This window comes from Rhineura floridana, chromosome 16 (assembly GCF_030035675.1).
Source record: "Rhineura floridana isolate rRhiFlo1 chromosome 16, rRhiFlo1.hap2, whole genome shotgun sequence".
Classification (NCBI taxonomy): Eukaryota; Metazoa; Chordata; class Lepidosauria; order Squamata; family Rhineuridae; genus Rhineura; species Rhineura floridana.
This window is the reverse complement of record NC_084495.1, coordinates 35,582,424-35,601,882: the sequence shown is the minus strand read 5'-3', so window position 1 is coordinate 35,601,882 and position 19,459 is coordinate 35,582,424. Positions and strand designations below refer to the sequence as shown.

Below are 19,459 nucleotides of genomic sequence, written 5' to 3'. Positions count from 1 at the left end.
CAACAGGACAGGTAGAACATACCCGTCATGGCAGCCACCGATAGCCTTGCCCTCCATGAATCTGAGTCATGTTCTTTTAAAGCCATCCAAGTGGCTGCCCATTGCTGTTTCCCATGGGAGCAAATCCCAATGTTTAACTATGTGCTGTGTGAAGGAGGACTGTATTTTGGTTTGTGCATTGTTTTGCAAAGTGCCAATTAAGTAGGTTGTCTTTAAATGCTAATGAAATCAAATGTCTCCCCTGTCCCTAGCAAGGCTGAGGTCCTGCAGCAAACAAAGCATGAAGCTCTCAAGATGAGACCTTGCAAAACCTCTGTAATGAAAAACAACAACAGTACCTGAGCTTGCCTTTTACCTCCTCCTCCTTCCCAACCCCTTTTCCTTTTGTGTTGTGCTTTTAGACTGTAAACCCGAGGGATCTCTGTCTTTTTTACTGAGATTTGTATGCCACTCTGAGAGCCTTCATTTGTCTGAAGAGCAGTGTAAAAATATGTTACACAGACAGACAGACAGACAGACAGACAGACTGAGCCCTTTCCCATGGATGCTCCATGTACCTTTACATCGCTGCATGAGTCTGCTCCTGCAGCATGACTAACAATGCCCTCCCCATCCGCCTTCATCCGGGGAAATGTTCAACGCTTACTTCCCTAAGGAATGACCTTTCGAGGAGGAGAGTGACCCAAAACACACACGCCCCCTTCTGGCACCCATCAGCCCCACAGCGCCAACCTGCTTGTGAAGGTTGGTGACTTGCCTTCCCTAACCTGTCGCCTCCCTCCCTCCTCCCCTCCCCTCCAAGAGTGATGCATTTCAGTTTTCCAGCTCAGTAAGCTTGTCAATAATAACCCCCTCATCAGTCATTTCTCCTCGGACATGAGTCAAAAGCCCAAAACACAGGAGCTGTAGAAACAGCTTAAATGCAAAAGGTGGGGTGGGGTGGGGTGGGGTGGGGAGGCGTTGCAAAGATCAGGATCTTTTGCACAGAGTTCCCTTCAGATTTGGAGGGGGTTTTAATAGACCAAAAGTGCCTTTGTCTCCCCCCTTCCCTTCTCATTTGCTGGGACAGCTTTTCAACAGATGCCAGGCTAACCTTTAAGTTGCACTGCTGAAGCTGGAGGAGGGATTTCACATGCTGGCCTCTCCGGCACTTAGGAGTAGAGGGTGGGATTCGGCTGTAGTTCTGCGCAGAGCAGACCCAGTGAAGTGAATAGGCATGGTTAACTTTGGTTCATGCATTTCTGTCGGTCTGCTCTGAGTAGGGCTAGCATTGGATACAACCTCTAGAAACACAGGAAGCTGCCTGGCATTGGGTCATGCCCTCGGTCCATCTAGCCCAGTACTGCCTACACTGACTGGCAGCGGCTTTCCAAGGTTATCAGGCAGGAGTCTCAGCCCCAGCACTACTTGGAGGGGCCTTTGGGGACTGAACCTGGCCCTCTGGTGCTGTGCTACTGAGCTTTGGCCCCGGCACAGGGTATAGGAAGCAGCCTTATAGAGTCAGACCGTTGGTCCATTTAGCCCAGTTCCGGTCGACACTGACTGGCAGCAGCTCTCCAGGGTTCAGACAGGAGTCTTTCCCAGGAGATTCCAGGGACCGAACGTGGGTTGTTCTGCATCCACTGAGCTGTGGGTGCTCCTGATGAATCCAGAAGCTGCCTTATACTGAGTCCGACCATTTACTCCATCTAGCTCAGGGCGGTCTGCACAGGCTGGCAGTGGCTCTCAGGGTGTCTCAGCCTGTCTCAAGACAGCAGGGATCGAACCTGGGAGTCTCTGCACGCAACGCGGATGCTCTAACTACTGAGCTGCGGCCCTTCCCCAAAGGGGATGGAGAGAAGCGCAGGGAGCCACTTGGCGGGGGTCGTTTATTACGTGGGTCACTCTGGTTTCTGGCCTGGATCACTCTGACCATGAGTCAGATCCTTGGTCCATCCAGCTCAGTATTGCCAACATTGACTGGCAGCAGCTCTCTTGAGTTTTCAGGCAGAAGTCTTCCCGAGCCCTACCTGGAGATGCTGCCAGGGATTGAACCTGGGACCTTCTGTATGCAAAGCAGGGGCTCTCCTAGAAGCCACAGCACTTTCCAGTGCTTGCATGCGATTCCTAGTAGCCACTGATAGCTTTATTGTCTGAATGACAATGGCCCTCTAAGCTCTCAGGATAATACTGTGAGGTGAAACTTATGGGGGGGAGGGATTAGGGGTACTGAACTGGCCTAACAGGATCTCCTCAACCCCAATAACTTGTGCAAATCTGCCTTTCTTCAAGTAGGGGCCCTTGCAAATGCCCAGAGTCTTCAGGCGATTAAATGCTTGAACACGGCTTCGCTCCAATCATTGTAATCACTAGCAAAAGTTATTTGCTGCCTTGTCTCCTCCCCCTAAATAAATGCTGCCCTTTAAAATATATTTACAGGAAGTATCCTGACAACACCGTTAAAGCCCTGCAGGGTAGTCATTCCACATGCCTGGATTGTTCACTTTTTTTCTTTTTAGATTCATCCAAGAATGAAGAAAACTGTTATTACAGCAATCGCCAGGTTAGTGAGAGGGAGGACAGAAATTCAGTCTGGGCTAATCCGCATAGTGTCAAGACCTTCATTTTTGAAACACCAACATAAAACAGCCTTCACCAACCTGGTACCCCCTTCCAGATGCTTTGGACCACAATCCCAGCCTACAGTTGTTCAAAACATCTGGAGGATGCCTGGTTGGCAAAAGGCTGCCATGAAACACAAATAATAGCATCTGTTTCATCTGTTTTATACCAACATAAAATCTTCGCAAAGGAAAGCTTTTATTTGGGAAGGGTTCTGTCTGTCTGCGACAAAGCACCTCCTTTTCACAGAGAAGGCCCCAGGTTCAAACACTGGCATCTCCTGCTCTTTTGCAGAGCAGTCCTTTCTGTGAGGTATGCTCGATGAGGAGCCATGGGATTTGGTGGAAGCCCTGATCATGCTGCTGTATAGAAAGGCTTTGTACGCCAAGACTAGAACCTTGAACTTGGCTCAGTAGCAAATGGGCAGCCAGTGCAATTCTTTTAGCAGCAGGGTGACATGTTGGTGATACCCTACCCCAGTGAGCAGTCTCGCTGTTGCATTTTGCACCAGCTGCAGCTTCCGGACCAGCCTCAAGGGCAGCCCCACATAGAGTGCACTACAGTAATCCAGCCTGGAGGTTACCAGTGCATGGACAACAGTAGTCAGGCTGTCCCGGTCCAGAAATGGCCACAGCTATCTTACCAGCTGAAGCTGGTGAAAGGCACTCCTAGCCACTGAGGTCACCTGAGCCTCTAGTGACAAAATGGATCCAGGAACACCCCCAGACTATGGACCTGCTCTTTCAGCGGAGTTGCAGAAATACTTGCAGAAATATTGTGGCAAATTTGTGGAGAATTTGTGCATGCGAATCAGGATGAATGCTAATAAAGTAGGTCACCTGGAGTGGCCTGATAGCAATGTCTCAATCCTAATTTCCTATTTTGTGAGCTGCCTTGGAAGGGCTTGGACCCTAGAGGGTAAACGATCTACTATTTATTTTGTAACGTTGTCTGTCTACTATGCATTTGGACACCTCTTAAAATATTGTAACCAAATTCTGCATGATGGTTCATGAGATCACGCAGCAGGTTTTCGATAAAATTAGATGCTATTTTGAATAAGGATCGCAGACTGAACCTTTCAAACCCTCTATTGATGGCTCCTGAGATCAAGGAGAAGGTTTTCGTCTATGTTTGGATACAACTGGACATCATTTTGAATCAATATGGCAGATGGATCCTTTGAAATCTGCACTGATATAAAAACTGCACTGATGTTTCTGGTTTCTTAGAATTCCCGAGCAATGCGAGGTATGAGGCTGCTGGTAATAAATAGAATGGAAAGAATCCAGTTTTTACAGGATGGTGAAATGCCAGGAAGGGCAGGGCTCTGAGAGTTCTCTCTAGTGGTCTACAGTGAGTTGCTGACCCAGCTGTAGCTCAGTGGCAGAGCATATCTTGTGCATGCAGAAGGCCCCAAGTTCAATTCCCACTGGCGTCTCCAGGTAGGGCTGGGAGAGACTCCTTGCCTGAAATCCTGGTGAGCTGCTGCCAGCCAGTGTAGACAATACTAAGTTAGATGGGCCAATGGTCTGACTCAGTAAGAGGCAGTTTCCTTTGTTCCTAGCTGGGTGGATTTTTTCCTCTGCCTATGGACAGGGGAAGGTGTATTTGTAGACTCCTGGTAGTCAACAGTTGTTGGGTAACTCTTTTCCGGGGGGGGGGCAGAATAAACTTTCCCCTGACACTTCTAAAACACCCATAAGCACAACTTGTCATAAGCATTCATGTTTGCTGAGTTCCCTGCACAGGAATTTTCACACAGCGCTCTGGCTTCAACAGGCGTGACTGACATCTTCTAAATACAGCACCTTTCGTTTCAAGCGTGATTGACAATCCTTCGGCGGATGGTCCAGCAAAACAAACATAGTTATTGTTCACTTGCAATTACGCCCACACCCACACCCACGCTGAGATGCCAGTTACTGTTCCCAGGTAGCAGAGCTTGGACCAAGTGTCATAGTACACCTCAGTGATTTTTATGGTGGGAGTGAGTCTGGCTCCCTGACCCACACCAGGCTCATCTGCTCTGTGATGTAAAATGAGACTTGTGTGGGTCAGGGAACCAGAGATGGGGAACCCATCTGTCAGAGGTGGCCTGCAGGGTAGCAGTGGGGAGATAAGGTTCTGGCTCACCAACTGGATCCAGTTCCCTAGCCCTGGTCCAGATTACTCTGATCCCTAGTGGGCTTAATGGAGAGCTTTCCCTTTTGTTGTTTTAAACAAGTTCAGATGGTCCCTTCCTTACTTTATGTTATGGTCCCCGGCAATCCCATGATGGCAAATCAGGAAATGACAGGCTTTTGCAAGATATATATATCTGTATGTATTCAGTTTTCCTCTTGTAGTTGCCATTAAAAATGTAAGTATTTTTGCTATTAGAGATCTCTACAGACAATTTTATGTAAGTATTTACAAAATATTTTCAATGATTAGCAATGTTATTAAGTACAGTACTTGTATTTTAATGCTGTATTTTCTGTTGTGATTTATAATTGTCCATTTTATGTATTAATGTAGTGCACAGTCTTCTTTATAGCCCCTGACAAAGGCCCAATATACTACAAGCCAAAATACATTGGGCTTTCCTAAGAAATAAATTTTCTCTCAGCATTTTGGGATTTTTTTCTCTCCTTTTTTGTGGTTCTTTGGATGCTGGCCAATTTTTTGTTTCCAGATCACAGGTAGGTAGAAGCACAAGCTAGAAGTGTGGGTGATGTGCCTGGACTGGAGCAAGAGGGCTCATTGGCTTGGGCAGGGCTATGCCAATCTCCCCCACAATGCATTGCTTGCCGCTGCCTGGCTAACCACTACTGGGAAAGAAAGGCATCTCTGACTATAGCCACACACACATGCGTGCCATCAACCAAGATGGCAGCAGAGGCATCAGCCCCTTAGGGAAGCCTCAGCTGCCATTTTGATTGATGGCACGTATGTGTGCACCGTGTGTGCAGCATTCACCAAGGGAAAGGTAGGTAGGTGGGGCATGGCAGCAGGTGCTGGGCCCCGGGGCAGGCTGGTGCCCAAGGGCCCTGGCATGCCTGGCACCGGCCCTGCTCCCCATTCAGGTTACTTGTTACAAGTGTTGGTGCTTTACTCCCAACAAACACCTTTCCTGATGTACATAAGGCCAAGGGGTGAATCACATCCAACCACATCAAGTAAGACAGTGATTCCCAAACCTTCCCCCCCCCCGCAGGGATCACTTGAAAATTGCTGATGGTCTTGGCAGACCACTTAATGGTTTTTCTGCCTGTTGTAGCAAGTGTAATGCTGTGTGCTAGATGCTGTATGATTTTTAATTGAATCGAGTTTAAGCCTTAATTATAGCCCCTATTAACTTTGCTGCTGATCCTCTCCACTCCTTTCAAGGGCTTCCTCCCCACATCACTTCTGGTCCTTCCTGTTTACCTTTTGGACAGACCCCTGGGTTCCAAGGAAGGCAGAACAATGCTGGTCCCACTGTGCTTCAGAGACACATCACGGACCACCTGAATGAAGCTCATGGACCAGTGGTCCACAGGCCACTGTTTGGAAACCCCTGAAATAGGACATAGTGCAATAAGTATCATCAGTTCATCAAGTTGCCCAGAAACAGCCTATCTAATTGATGCTTTGGCTGCACACATTCAACACTGTTCCAGAATCAATGGAGACTGCGTTCTTGGGTTTTTTCTGCCTAATCCACACTAGGGATGGGGGAGAATATCTGCTAAATCGGACTTACTACCAGATCTTGAAATAATCTGACAATCCACTGTGTTTTCAGATTGGCACTGATTTCTTGCAGAGGGTTGTGGCTGTCATTGACACGGTTTTTAAAAAATCTGCTCCAAATTTTATGTTATTGTCCTTGCAATTGTCTTTCCTCTAAGGTGATGCATTCTTAACTGCTGTCTAGGTGATAATAACTACCATTTACATCTATTAACCTCCTGCCAATTTTCTCTGTTAATTCTCTGTTAATTCTCAGAGATGGCCAACAACCCATCCTTTTTTTCTCCTGCCTATTAAATTGTAGTACAGAACAGACTTGGACAGGATTCCCCCCTTCCAGGCTTTTGAATCTCGGCTGCCACTGTGTGTTTGCGTGTGTGACTGATTGTGTAGGGTGTGAATGAGTGACTTAGTTATAAATTCCCTAAAAACAGAAGTGAAAATAAGCAGTGGTAGTTGACTTTTCAACAGTAAATATCAAAAGTACTGCAAAACGACAAGAATAGTGAGATGGGGGCTGGGGAGTTAAGCAACACATCAGTTAGCCTGAGGCAAGAGACAGACTCAATGGGCGAATGTCTGCCTAACTGATATGTAAATAGAAAAAATAAAAGGTGAAACAAGCGGCTACAGCCGCATAAGCATTGCGACCAGCATTTTCGTTAGAAATAGTTATTTTTTCTGCTTAAAAAACTCAGTGGATCTGCAGTTGCAAAAACAAATGGGAACAAAAAATGGTGGATGGGCATTGAGAGCCAGACTGTTGAAATTAAAATGGTTAGGAACCTGCTAGCGAACCCCATCCCTAGTCCACAAACAATCTAGACCTATTGCATTTTGGAGGAAGGGGGTGAAAAACATTTTTTGAGAAACTGGTTGCATTCCGACCATAAAAGCTCATTGCAGATGGATTCTGCATTACTCTCCAGTGTGTCCATTTGGACATGGATATATGCAGTCCCAGCAGCGGGGGGGGGAGAGGTATCCACACCTGCCCAGTGATGTTGTGGGTGGGGTATACCAAGATCGCAAGGGGAGCGTTTTCAAATGCGTAATCTAACCCAAGGGAGGGTTTTCACACATATAGCAAGTAACAGCATCCACCTGTCTGGACAGCAGGATCTACAGTCAATCTAGACTGAAAGCGGCGCATTGAGGATGAGCATGAACGATTCTGTATTGAGAAAAAACTACATTTTTTGTGTGCTACAAATGAATCAGCATGTACGCAACCTTTATAACCACTCCTCACCTCACGTTATCCATTGGTTAAAGCAGGGAAGGGAAAGCTTCCCAGATGTTGCACAAGTTTACAGCTCCCATCATCCCTGACCATTGTCCATGCTGGCTGAGGCTGATGGAAGTTGGAGTCCAACAGTATCCGGAGGGCTACAGGTTCCCCAGCCCCTGGACTAGAGTATCACGATCTAGTTCCATTCATGGACTCAACAAAGGAGAATAGCTAGACTGAACAAATCCTACTAACCATAAGGAAGCTCCAAAATAACAGCCACAAAACGAATTCCTTGAGACTCAAAGCACCACATTTCTGGCGCAGAAATAATGAACATTCCTTCTGATGCAAGCCAAGGGCTTAATAAACATTCAAAACAGCTACCACACACAGCGGCCCACTGGGTGACCTTCCAGAACCCACATGGCGGTGGTGGGCAGGGCCAGAACCATAAGTGGGAGGGGCAAGAGACAGTAGGCATAGGGATCTGCTGGTGAAGGGCTGCTAACAGCAAGAAGAAGAAGCCACTTTGTGTGCACACCAACACACCCCTCGCTATCGGAGTGCAAGGCAGCCAGGCGAAAGCACTCGGGGTGTGAAATAGGGCCAGCTAGGCAGATGGCCTTGGGAGAGTTCTGAGGGCCAGACAGAGAGACCTTGAGGGCCCCACTGAGCTCCAGGGCCTGAGGTTTCCCACCCCAGTGGGAGAGCGAAGAACTAAACTTCTCAGTATTAAAATGGGCTGGATGTAATCCTGATGCTTTGGGCAAAAAGGCTTGGAGGCCATTGCAAAGGGACTCAGACATGTGGCCATTCATGTTTTACAGATTTGCTCTACAATTCTGCAAAGGGCAATCAGAACCTTTCTGCAGCTGCCGCTTGATTCATCCCACTGGCCTCAGTCTTGACCACCCAGCTTTATTTTGTGCAAAATTGGTCCCGTACATCTATTGTTTCCCACTTATTTGGAATGTAAGGGACATGTCTGAAAAACCATTTCCGCACTTGGAACGGCAGAGCACATTCTGTAAGGCCTATTATGTCTCATTTTAGCACCAGTGAAACATACAAGCTGTGAACGTTGCAGTAGAAGCAACTAGGACAGGGAAGGCACCAGACGGTTGTTTAGGAAATGCTCAATATAAATACTTGCCTTTGTTATTATGGCCTGGCCTTGTTCAAGATGACCCTGAGAGTGGAACAGACAGTGCAGGACAAAAGCAGGTGAATGGAGCAGACCTCCCAAGGAAGGAAGGCAGGAAAGATGGAAAGTCATGATGGTGTAGGTGTATGGAGTGTGATAGATCTGGATCATAAGGAGCTAAGAAGAGCCTGGCTGCTGGATCAGGCCAAAGGGGGGGCTATCTAGTCCAGCATCTTGTTCTCACAGTGACCAGCCAGATGCCTCAATGGGAAGCCCACAAGTAGGATGTGAGCCCAACAATATATATTGTAACAGAGATGGAAGGTTAGTCTGAATGATCTCTCGAGGGAGTCCGCCCCAACCGTGTGACTTTGGTGGAAAGAGATTGTAAAAGAGGTAAAACTAGCTGGACAAACTTGAGCCTAGCTTATTCATTTTTGTTGGGAGGATGGGCCAAAAGAGATGGCCAAGTACAGGTGATGTGTTGCCATAGGAGCTAATGGTTCATGATTTCCCCTCCAATCTCTCCTGGCTGGTGGCGATGTTATCAAGATGTATGTGTGTGAAAGACATTGGCAGTGCTGGAAATGAGTCTGAAAGAGACAAAGAAGCCTGACTCTGTGAAAATCCCTTGTTTATGGTGTTGGGGGCTCCCTGAGAATTTTGATGGGGAGCAGGATCTGGTGGAGTTAATAATGTGAACCTTCCCTCTTATGCTCAGCCTGTGTGTGTATGTAATTGTGTTTTATATAGTATGTCACAGAAATGCCACAAGTCTCCAGAGACCTCAGTTCAAAGGATGCCAACCCAAGCTCACACTGGAACCCCTGGAACCTGCCATTGCTCGGAGAGTGTGCAGCACATAACAATATATTAGGGGAAGGGTCGTAGCTTAGTGGTAGAGCACCAGCTTTCCATGCAGAAGGTCCCAGGTTCAATCCCCAGGCAGGGCTGGGAGAGACCCCTTGTCTGAAATCCCGGAGAGCCGCTGCCAGTCAGTGTAGACAGTACTAAGCTAGATGGACCAGCTAGTCTGACTCAGTATAAAGCAGCTTCCTGTGTTCCTATATACACCCCATCAAGGTGAGCACAACGGTGGCTCGCCTGGCGCTCAAGGAGAGCTCTTGTTTTTCTGGCCTCCTCGAGATGGCAAGCAACAGGAGCTTTGCCAGTCACCTGCACAGCCATGGGCAGTCAGTGGGCTTCGTTCATCTTGACATGTCGCCTTTTGTGTAGGCCCAGCAGAAAAATCCTGGAGCGATCCGTTCCTCTCCCTAGTCACTAAGACCATAAGAAGAGTCAGGCAGCTGGATCAGGCCAGTGGCTCAACTAGTCCAGCCTCCTGTTCTCACAGACCAGACCAGACCATTATGGGAAGCCCACGTGTAGGGCCTGAGCGCAACAGCCAATCTCCCCTCCTGAGATTCAGAGCCATACTGCATCCAATTTGCCACTGGAAACAATGAATCAGATGGCCACTGGAAACAATCCCCCTACGGGGAGTCTGATCGCAGGGATCAGCCTTGTTCCGCTCCTCCCTCTATTCAAGAAGCAGGAATCTGTTCAACAAGACTCATTCCTCCTCCTCCCCCTCACTTGCTCCCCCCATCACAACCAACCACTGATCGGAACAAGCAAATCAGTGTTGCTTAGAACAATATGCTCAATTACAAAAAACAAATCCCCCTCTTCATTAAATCATTAAGCGAGTTAAGTCGGTGACTAATTCCCCAAAATTCTAATCTATTCAAGAAATGACATATTATTAGCAAGGGAAACACAAACTGGCAAGGAAATGCATTTACGTTGCTGTATCCTTTTTAATTCCGGAATGAATTGAAAGAAAACTTTTCTTTAAAAATAAAATAAAAATAGCAAATTGTGTTATTGGGGAGGAAGAGGGCAACCTGACTGGGAAATTTAAGTTCAGACACTTGAACCTCCTGCTGACAATGCGGGCATTTGCTGCTATTTAATATTTTTTACAGATGACCAAGAATGCAGATGCCAGTTAAATTGGCAGATAATCTTATACGAGGCAGAGAGAAAACAAAGAGGCTGGCTGCTCTCCAATGCTCAGTTATGCACGCTTAAGCGTCACAGAAATCAATGAGAGTGAAAACATGCATAATGGCCCTGTGGGGTGGCTGAAGTTCTGCAAATCTCTGCCTCCACTCTTACCCCATTGGGATCTCCAAGATGAATCAAACAGCTGAAACAGGTACAGAAGACAAGAATCTGTTCGGAAGGCTTTGTTGACATTCACCCAACATATTGGACCGTGTGGGAGGAGGCCGTAACTCAGTGGCAGAGCACCAGCTTTGCACGCAGAAAGTCCCAAATTCAATCCCCAAAGGCATCTCTAGTGTGAGCCAAGTGTGGTGTAGTGGTTAGAGTGCTGGACTCGGACCTGGGAGGCTAGGGTTCAAATCCCCACTCAGCTGTGAAGCTCAGTTCAGGACCTTGGTCTAGTCACAGTCTCTCAGCCTAACCTACCTCGCAGGGTTGTGAGAATAACATGGGGAGTGGGAGACCCATGTTTGCCACCTTGAGCTCCTTGGAGGAAAAGTGGGACATGGAAATGGAAGTGGACTGCCTTCATGTGGATCCCGACTTATGGCTACCCTATGAATAGGGATTTTATGGTAAGCGGTACTCAGAGGGGGTTTCCATTGCCTCCCTCTGAGGCTAGTCCTCCCCAGCTGGCTAGGGCCTGCTCAGCTTGCTACAGCTGCACAAGCCGGCCCCTTCCTTGTCCACAACTGCCAGCTGGGGGGCAACTGGGCTCCTTGGGACTATGCAGCTTGCCCACGGCTGCACTGGTGACAGGGCACGTCACCCCTGAGCCACTCACTGTGGGGGTGATCTTTAGCTGGCCCTTGACACCCAGGAGACACAAATGGATATCGATTGCTAAATCACTCTGAGAATTGTAGCTGTGTGAGAATAGGGGTTTCCTAACAACTCTCAGCACCCTTCAGAAACTACAGTACCCAGGATTCTTTGGGGGAAGCCATGACTGTTTAAAGTGGAATAATAGTGGAATAAATGTATGGTGTGAATGTGGCAGTAATTTATGACTTTTCCATCCAATTAGCATTGTGTCCTTCACACTGAAATGAATGGTGGGGTATAACGTATTAATAATGTAATTAATTAGGTAGAATGTTGCCACAGTGGACAGAGAGATGAACAAAGTGGTTTCTGTTGGAAGATGAACTGCAGCAGGACAGAAACAGCGTTGCATGTGGTGAACGTGGGTTGGAATGGCAGCCAATGCCTTCTCATCTCCCTCTCTGGAAGTGATGCCAGGCTTCTGCTCTCCTTTCTGTTGGATTTTGATCTTTAAACCAAACTTACAGTGGCTACCTTCAAATAGAGGACTGCAAATTAGATGACATGGCCACCTGTACCCTAGGTGATGTGCAACATTCTTAATATCCTTTCAGAACGTTGCTCTCCTGGTCAACTGGCTGGCTCAGTCTCTCTCTCTCACATGCCCTGGGGATTTTCCTGCAAATGTTCAGGTCTAACGTAACACGGCATCTATTTGTGCCTGAGATGTCAGGCGACGGAAGCCGGAATCCATTACACATGTGCCACAACGTTATCTATATGGCTTTGGCAGAGCTGGCTTGAGAAAGAGACACCCCAGGAAGAAGATCAAGTTGAGAATAAGGCACTTGTCATTTGAGCTGGCTCAGAATACTCAGTTCATCTGAAAGGCTTCCTGGAAAAGCAGAGATAAGCAGAACTGAGATTTAAGCTCTGCTGCCCAGTTGCTGTGCACGGAATGGAATGATGCGGAATTACTGGATAATGCTGGCTGGCTGCCCTCTAATACAGAGAGGCCCAGGCACACCAGGGGGGCAGCAGTTATAGTCACATGGCTGCTGCTGCCAGTCAGTGTAAACAGTACTAAGCTAGATGGACCAGCTAGTCTGACTCAGTATAAAGCAGCTTCCTGTGTTCCTATATACACCCCATCAAGGTGAGCACAACGGTGGCTCACCTGGCGCTCAAGGAGAGCTTTTGTTTTTCTGGCCTCCTCGAGATGGCAAGCAACAGGAGCTTTGCCAGTCACCTGCACAGTCATGGGCAGTCAGTGGGCTTCGTTCATCTTGACGTGTTGCCTTTTGTGCAGGCCCAGCAGAAAAATCCTGGAGCGATCCGTTCCTCTCCCCAGCCACTAGGAACATAGTCTGTGTTGGAATTGCTTTTTAATGGACTTCCCGGAAGTGAGTGCTCAGATGGTGATTGTCTCTGAGAGATCTCTGCCTCAGAGGAAGCTTTTTTCAGTTTAAAAGCCAGCCAAGAGGAAACTTTGACTGGCTTAAATGTTCTCCAAGGTATAGGTGAACTGATCAGATTTTCCACAGGACTTCGTTGAGCTGTCGGCTGCTGGAATTGATCAGGAATTCCCTGAGATAAGAAGGCATACCGATCGTCTGAAGACGGAGTCAGGACTTCCAACAAGCTGTACTGAAAAAAAGCGAAGCGTTTTTTTTTCTTTCTAAAAACGTTCTTAACCAGCGAGCCTCCTTCTGTCTAAATCTTATCACTTGGCTTAAATTACTACAATAAAAGGGATTTGTTTACGAATCAGCAACTGAGAAATCTGGGTGAGTCATACTTTTTCTCTTTTAAATATAATTAAGGAAGAAAGAAAATGTAAACAATTTATATATATATATATTTTACGACAAAAAGCTGGCCTGAATTTGGAGTTTTAAAGATTAAAAACGGATGAGAGGTAATTATTATTTGATGGAAATATATTTTGGACTATTTTTCTCCTTGGATTATTTCTTTTTGGACGAATCTGCTGTTCGTATATGTTACTAATCGCTTGGTGTTGTGAACCAGAATTGTTTTGCATTCCTGGACGTAGATAAGAACTGTGCTGGCCGGACTATAATAACAGGCCTGGAATATTAACTCTTTTGTTGGTGGAGGAAAAAAAAAAGAAATAGACTGCCTCTAGGTTTTGGAACAGTGGTTAATATCAGAAATTAAAGGCTTCTTTTGAGAATGACAACTAAAAAAGCAGCTAAGGCTCAGGACCGAAGAGGTTTAATTGATCCACAGGAATGTTGGGCTGTGACCCATGGGCATTACTGTCTCTAGTTGTTTTCCATAAAGCCTGCAAGTTTGGAGAAGTAACTGTTATCTCTGGGCCTGAGAGTGAGCAGACATCCAAGGCCAGCGGTTGTCATGGTAACGTGAGATAGCAACTGGGAAAGTTCTAACAGAGTCTGTAAGTTGTGTCTTCTGTATATTGCCTCTGAACTGTGAGGCTGGTCTTCTGTGTATTGCCTCTGAATGGAGAGGTTCTCTTTTATGTTTACCTTTGGAGAGAGATGTACCAGAAGGGGGGTGACTGACGAAACTCTACATGTATTTACTCTTAAGCCTTTGGCCGTAATGTCTTAATAAAGACTCTTAACATGCTCTAATGCTCTGAAGAAGATTCTTGCTCAACTTAACTCCAACGTAATGTATGCTGTTTCACGCAACAACGCACACACATCAACAGGGGTTCTGGGCATTACACAGGAGTAAGTTGCTGGTCTGAACGGCAGACGGAGTTCCAGTACCTTTTAAACAATGGCAAAAAGATATCTCTAAATTTGTATGGCAAGGAAAAAAACCAAGAGTTAAATTTAAATTACTACAAGACGCCAAAGAAAGAGGAGGACTGGGATTACCAAATCTGAGACTTTATTTTGCTGCCTGCTGTTTAGTCTGGATAAAGGAATGGATTTTATTGAGGAATAAAAGACTATTGGATTTGGAGGGCCATAACCTGAAGTGGGGATGGCATGGATATCTATGGTATGACAAAGTAAAAGTAAATGTAGACTTTAATAATCATTTTATAAGACGTCCTCTGTTGAAAATATGGAATAGATATAAACCAAGGTTCTATTCGAAAATACCATTATGTGTCTCAAGTCAAGAAGCGTTTTACAGAAGAGAAATGGCTGGAAAAGAGAAATGGTTAACTTATCAAGAACTATTAGAAAATGTACATGGAGAATATATAATGAAAGAGAGAGAACAACTGATAAAGGAAGGATATAGTTCTCAATGGTTTGCCTATTTACAATTGTTAGAAAGATATAAAATGGACAAGAAAATGTATGGGTTTGAAATAAGTAAATCTGATTTTGAAATAGGTTTGTGTACAAATGATGAAAATATAATTGCGAAAATGTATAAACTCTTACTGAAAATGGATATGGAAGAAGAACAAGTAAAAGAGTGTATGGTAAAGTGGGCAAAAAATTTTGGTTATAACATACAAATGGATCAATGGGAAAATATGTGGAAAAAAGGCTTGAGATTTACATTATGCTATAATCTTAAAGAAAATTTCTATAAAATGATGTACCGTTGGTACATGACTCCAGAAAAGTGTATAGTAATGTTTCTAATGTTTGTTGGAAATGTAAACAACAAGAAGGATCATTTTATCATATGTGGTGGCTGTGTAAAAAGGCAAAATCATTTTGGGCACAGATAGGTAGGATGATGCAAAAAATTCTAAAGATAAATATTCAGTCAAAACCAGAATTTTTTTTACTGGGTTTTATGGATAAACAAATAGAAAAGAAATATGGAAGAATAATATTATATATGATTACGGCAGCAAGATTATTATATGCACAAAAGTGGAAAATGGAATCAACACCAACAATGGAAGAATGGCTATTGAAATTAATGGACTTAGTAGAGATGGATAAATTGACATGTCTACTTAGAGAAAAATCGACAGACACATTTCTTAAGGAATGGAAGCCTCTCTTAGACTTTTTGTTGAAAGATCAAAATAAAATGATGATATTGGGATTTGACGATTAACTAAGATAGCCTATGGAGAAAAGTGATCCTGTATGTATATATTAAGGGACAGGTTTGATGTATATTATATACTTATAGCTGATCTGCGACAAATCGGAAGTCAACTATTTTATTTTTATTTTTTTGTTGTATTGTTATGTTTTTTGACTTTGTTTTGTTTGTCTTTTGAAAAATTTGAATAAAAATTATTTTAAAAAAAGGAATTGCTTTTTAATATATTTTTTTAAAAAAACAATATGTTTTTAACCCTTTTAAAAATATGTTTTAAAAGTTGTTTTGTTTGGTGTATTTTAAGGTCTGTTTTATGATGTTTTGATGTGTTTTTAGCGCTTTTGTTTGCTGCCCTGGGCTCCTGCTGCGAGGAAGGGCGGGATATAAATCAAATAAGAAAGAAAGAAAGAAAGAAAGAAAGAAAGAAAGAAAGAAAGAAAGAAAGAAAGAAAGAAAGAAAGAAAGAAAGAAAGAAAGAAAGAAAGAAAGGAAGGAAGGAAGGAAGGAAGGAAGGAAGGAAGGAAGGAAGGAAGGAAGGAAAGAAGGAAGGAAAGAAGGAAAGAAAGAAAGAAAGAAAGAAAGAAAGAAAAAGAAAGAAAGAAAGAAATTGTCAAGCAAGAAATGGAATGTATCAATATTACAATACTTAGCGTGAATGAATTAAAATGGATGGGAATGGGACACTGTGAATCAAACAACTACAAAATACTTAGGCAGGAAATCAGAAATTAAGAAGAAATGGGGTTGCTTTAATAGTGAGAAGTGATGTAGCAGAAACAGTTAGGAGCTATAACGCAAGGTCTGAGTAAGTGATATCAATGAGCTTAAATGGGAAACCTATCAACATAACCACCATGCAAGTCTGTGCTCCAATGGCAAACACAGAAGAAGAGGAAATTGAGAGACTTTACACAGAAGTACAGGAAGAAATTGATCACACACCAAAACAGGATGCTCTGATAATCATGGGGGACTGGAATGCAAAAGTAAGGAACAGAGAAGAACTAGGAATTGTGGGGAAATGGGGCTTAGGAGATAGAAATGAAGCAGGAGAGAGACTTACTGAATTCTGTGAAGCCAATCATTTGTTTCTTGCGAACACATTTTTTGAGCAACCAAAAAGAGAACTGTACACGTGGACATCACCAAATGGTCAATGTAGGAATCATATATAATTGGAAGCAGAAGATGGAGAAGTTCCACACTTTCTGCAAAAACAGACCAGAGCAGACTGCGGTACGATCATGAACTGGTAATATTGAAAATCAGAGTACAGCTAAAGAAGAGCAACAAAGCAACCATAATACCAAAATACAATTTAAATAACATCGCAGAAGAATTTAAAGATCAAATAAGGAACAGATTTGAGGCTTTAAACCTAGCTGATAGAGAACCAGAACTATGGAGTGAAGAGAAGGGAGAAATTTCAATAATTTAAGATATGCAGATGATACCATACCACTAGCAGAAACCAGTGACGATTAGAAACAGATGCTGATAAAAGTTAAAGAGGAAAGTACAAAAGCAGGACTACAGCTGAACGTCAAGAAGGCTAAAGGAATGACAACAGAAGATTTATGTAACTTTAAAGTTGACAATGAGGACATTGAACTTGTCAAGGATTATCAATACCTTGGCAGAGTCATTAACCAAACGGGAGACAATAGTCAAGAAATCAGAAGAGGGCTAGGCCTGGGGAGGGCAGCCATGAGAGAACTATAAAAGGTCTTCAAATGCAAAGATGTATCACTGAACACCAAAGACAGGATCATTCAGACCATGGTGTTCCTTATCTCTATGTATGGATGTGAAAGTTGGACAGTGAAAAAAGCAAACCAGAGAAAAATCAACTAATTTGAAATGTGGTGTTGGAGAAGAGTTTTGCGGATACCATGGACCGCGAAAAAGACAAATAATTGGGTGTTAGAACAAATTAAACCAGAACTATCACTAGAAGCTAAAATGATGAAACTGAGGTTATCATACTTTAGACACATCATGAGAAGACAGGATTTACTAGAAAAGACAATAATGCTGGGAAAAACAGAAGGAAGTAGAAAATGAGGAAGGCCAAACAAGAGATGGATCGATTCCATAAAGGAAGCCACAGACCTGAACTTACAATATCTGAACAGAGTGGTTTATAATAGATGCTATTGGAGGTTGCTGATTCACAGGGTCGCCATAAGTTGTAATCAATTTGAAGGTACATAATACACACACACAGGTGAGATTAACCACAGTTTAAGGTTTGGATGGCACACTAAACTGTGGTTAATCTACAACTGAAGTAGGAGCTTCTGATCTCTTCCTCACAGCCGTGCCAGTGGAAGGGAGAGGAGGGAGGAGGGTGTGAGCCCCAGGCTTGCTGCTGCTCGTCTTCCTCAAAGAGGAGCCCCAGCGGTGCCTGGAACACAGTTTGGAAGCTGTTCAGCAATGCAAAAGGATACGATGATTGAGAAACTGGGCTGATCCAGTGTAGGGCGAAATCAAGTCTACCATGGGACTGGGTTGCATGCAGCAGAAATTGTGCACGAGGCTAAGCACTGAATCTAAATGAGTCTTGCTTTGGAGGTGTCCCGATAAATGCTTCAATGCAGCCAGTTCCAAGTGGCTTCCACCCAAGACTGATTTCTGCCCCAAACTGTCCCCAGCTGCTATTGTACACTTTAATGATACATATAATTAATTCAGCTGATTAAGCATTCTGCCACAGACGGAAGGGGTATACAGAAAGACACCCCAGTTTGGGGGAGTGAACTCACCCTTTCCTTAGGGACTGTCATTAGATTAAATTATGTGTTTAATTTCGAGGCATTTCCCCTCCCAAAATAAACGGAAATGAACTTTAAAGAAATGCACCATAAAATTAGATTTTTGTAAGCCTTTTATCTTTGCTCCCAAGACACCCATTTATCTGACTGCACAAGTTATGATGTGTGTGAGTGTGTTTGTGTGTGTAGGCTATCTAATTTGATTGCAACTTTGCAAATATTGTATTTGCTTCTGGCCTTTTTTCATTATCTCCCAACAAGCTTTGTGGAACAGTGAGAAAAGTTGCAGAGTAAACCGGAAAGCCTACAGGAGAACACGGAATATTTTTAGCAAAGCAAAAATAATAATGCTAATAATAAAAATGCGTAGAGATGCAGCACAAGTTGAATATAAATCATATGAGTTGGGAAAGACAAGAAGGTTAATTAAAAGTCGCAAGGAGTCAGAAGCAATAAAGGCTAACAAAGTCTTTGATCAGGTAAACATTGCTGCAACCACCACTTAGCAGAAATCCTATTTGAGGAAATTGGCTCAGATACAAGGAAATGTGAGACACTCATCCTTTCTCATCCTTTCTAAGGCAGGCCAAGATAGCCTAACTGTGACAGTAGATCTATTTTTGTTGTAGGGATCACTGAAGTGCATATTAATCTGCATCATATTATGAATTCCTCCACCTCATGATGCTTGATTGCATTATGAATTGCACATCATTTCCACTAAGAAGTTTGTGTTCTGGCTCAGAATGTAAGCTGAGCTTCTGTACAGGGGGACAGCAGCACTGAGGCTTGACGCATGCAGTGTTTTCAGAATGCCCGAGTACTCAAGTAAGAATGGCAGGTGCCCTGCAAACTACATATCCCAGGGTTCCTTGCTCTCATGAGCATGCACATCAGTGTTGCAGGTGCACTGAACCCTGGGTCATTTAGTTTCCAAGGCGCTTGACATCCCTGCTGAGCACACAGGCATTCTGGGAAACTACCTCAGTTGCATGAGAGACCTTTCTGAATGTCTCTGGTGACTGGGATGTTGCCATGTCAGCATTCTGGGTGCCAGGGGGAAAATAATGAGGCCGCACAGGTCTTCACCACTGCAGGGTAAATTTGGCTGAAAGGAAGGGGGCCAGGGTAGGA

General features: G+C 44.3%; 1 protein-coding gene across 4 annotated transcripts in view; it reads right to left on the bottom strand.

Moving 5' to 3' along the window:
- The window catches only part of HTR2C (5-hydroxytryptamine receptor 2C), a 235,556-nt gene that overhangs the window by 37,794 nt on the left and 178,303 nt on the right, over positions 1–19,459 (bottom strand). Inside the window, exon 1 of one of the 4 annotated variants that reach the window (XM_061598374.1) lies at positions 558–626. The exons of the other annotated variants lie outside the window; for them this stretch is intronic. The gene's annotated coding sequence lies outside the window, so the exon portion shown is untranslated. Of the gene's footprint in view, positions 1–557; positions 627–19,459 lie in introns of those variants that run through there. 4 annotated transcript variants of the gene reach the window in all.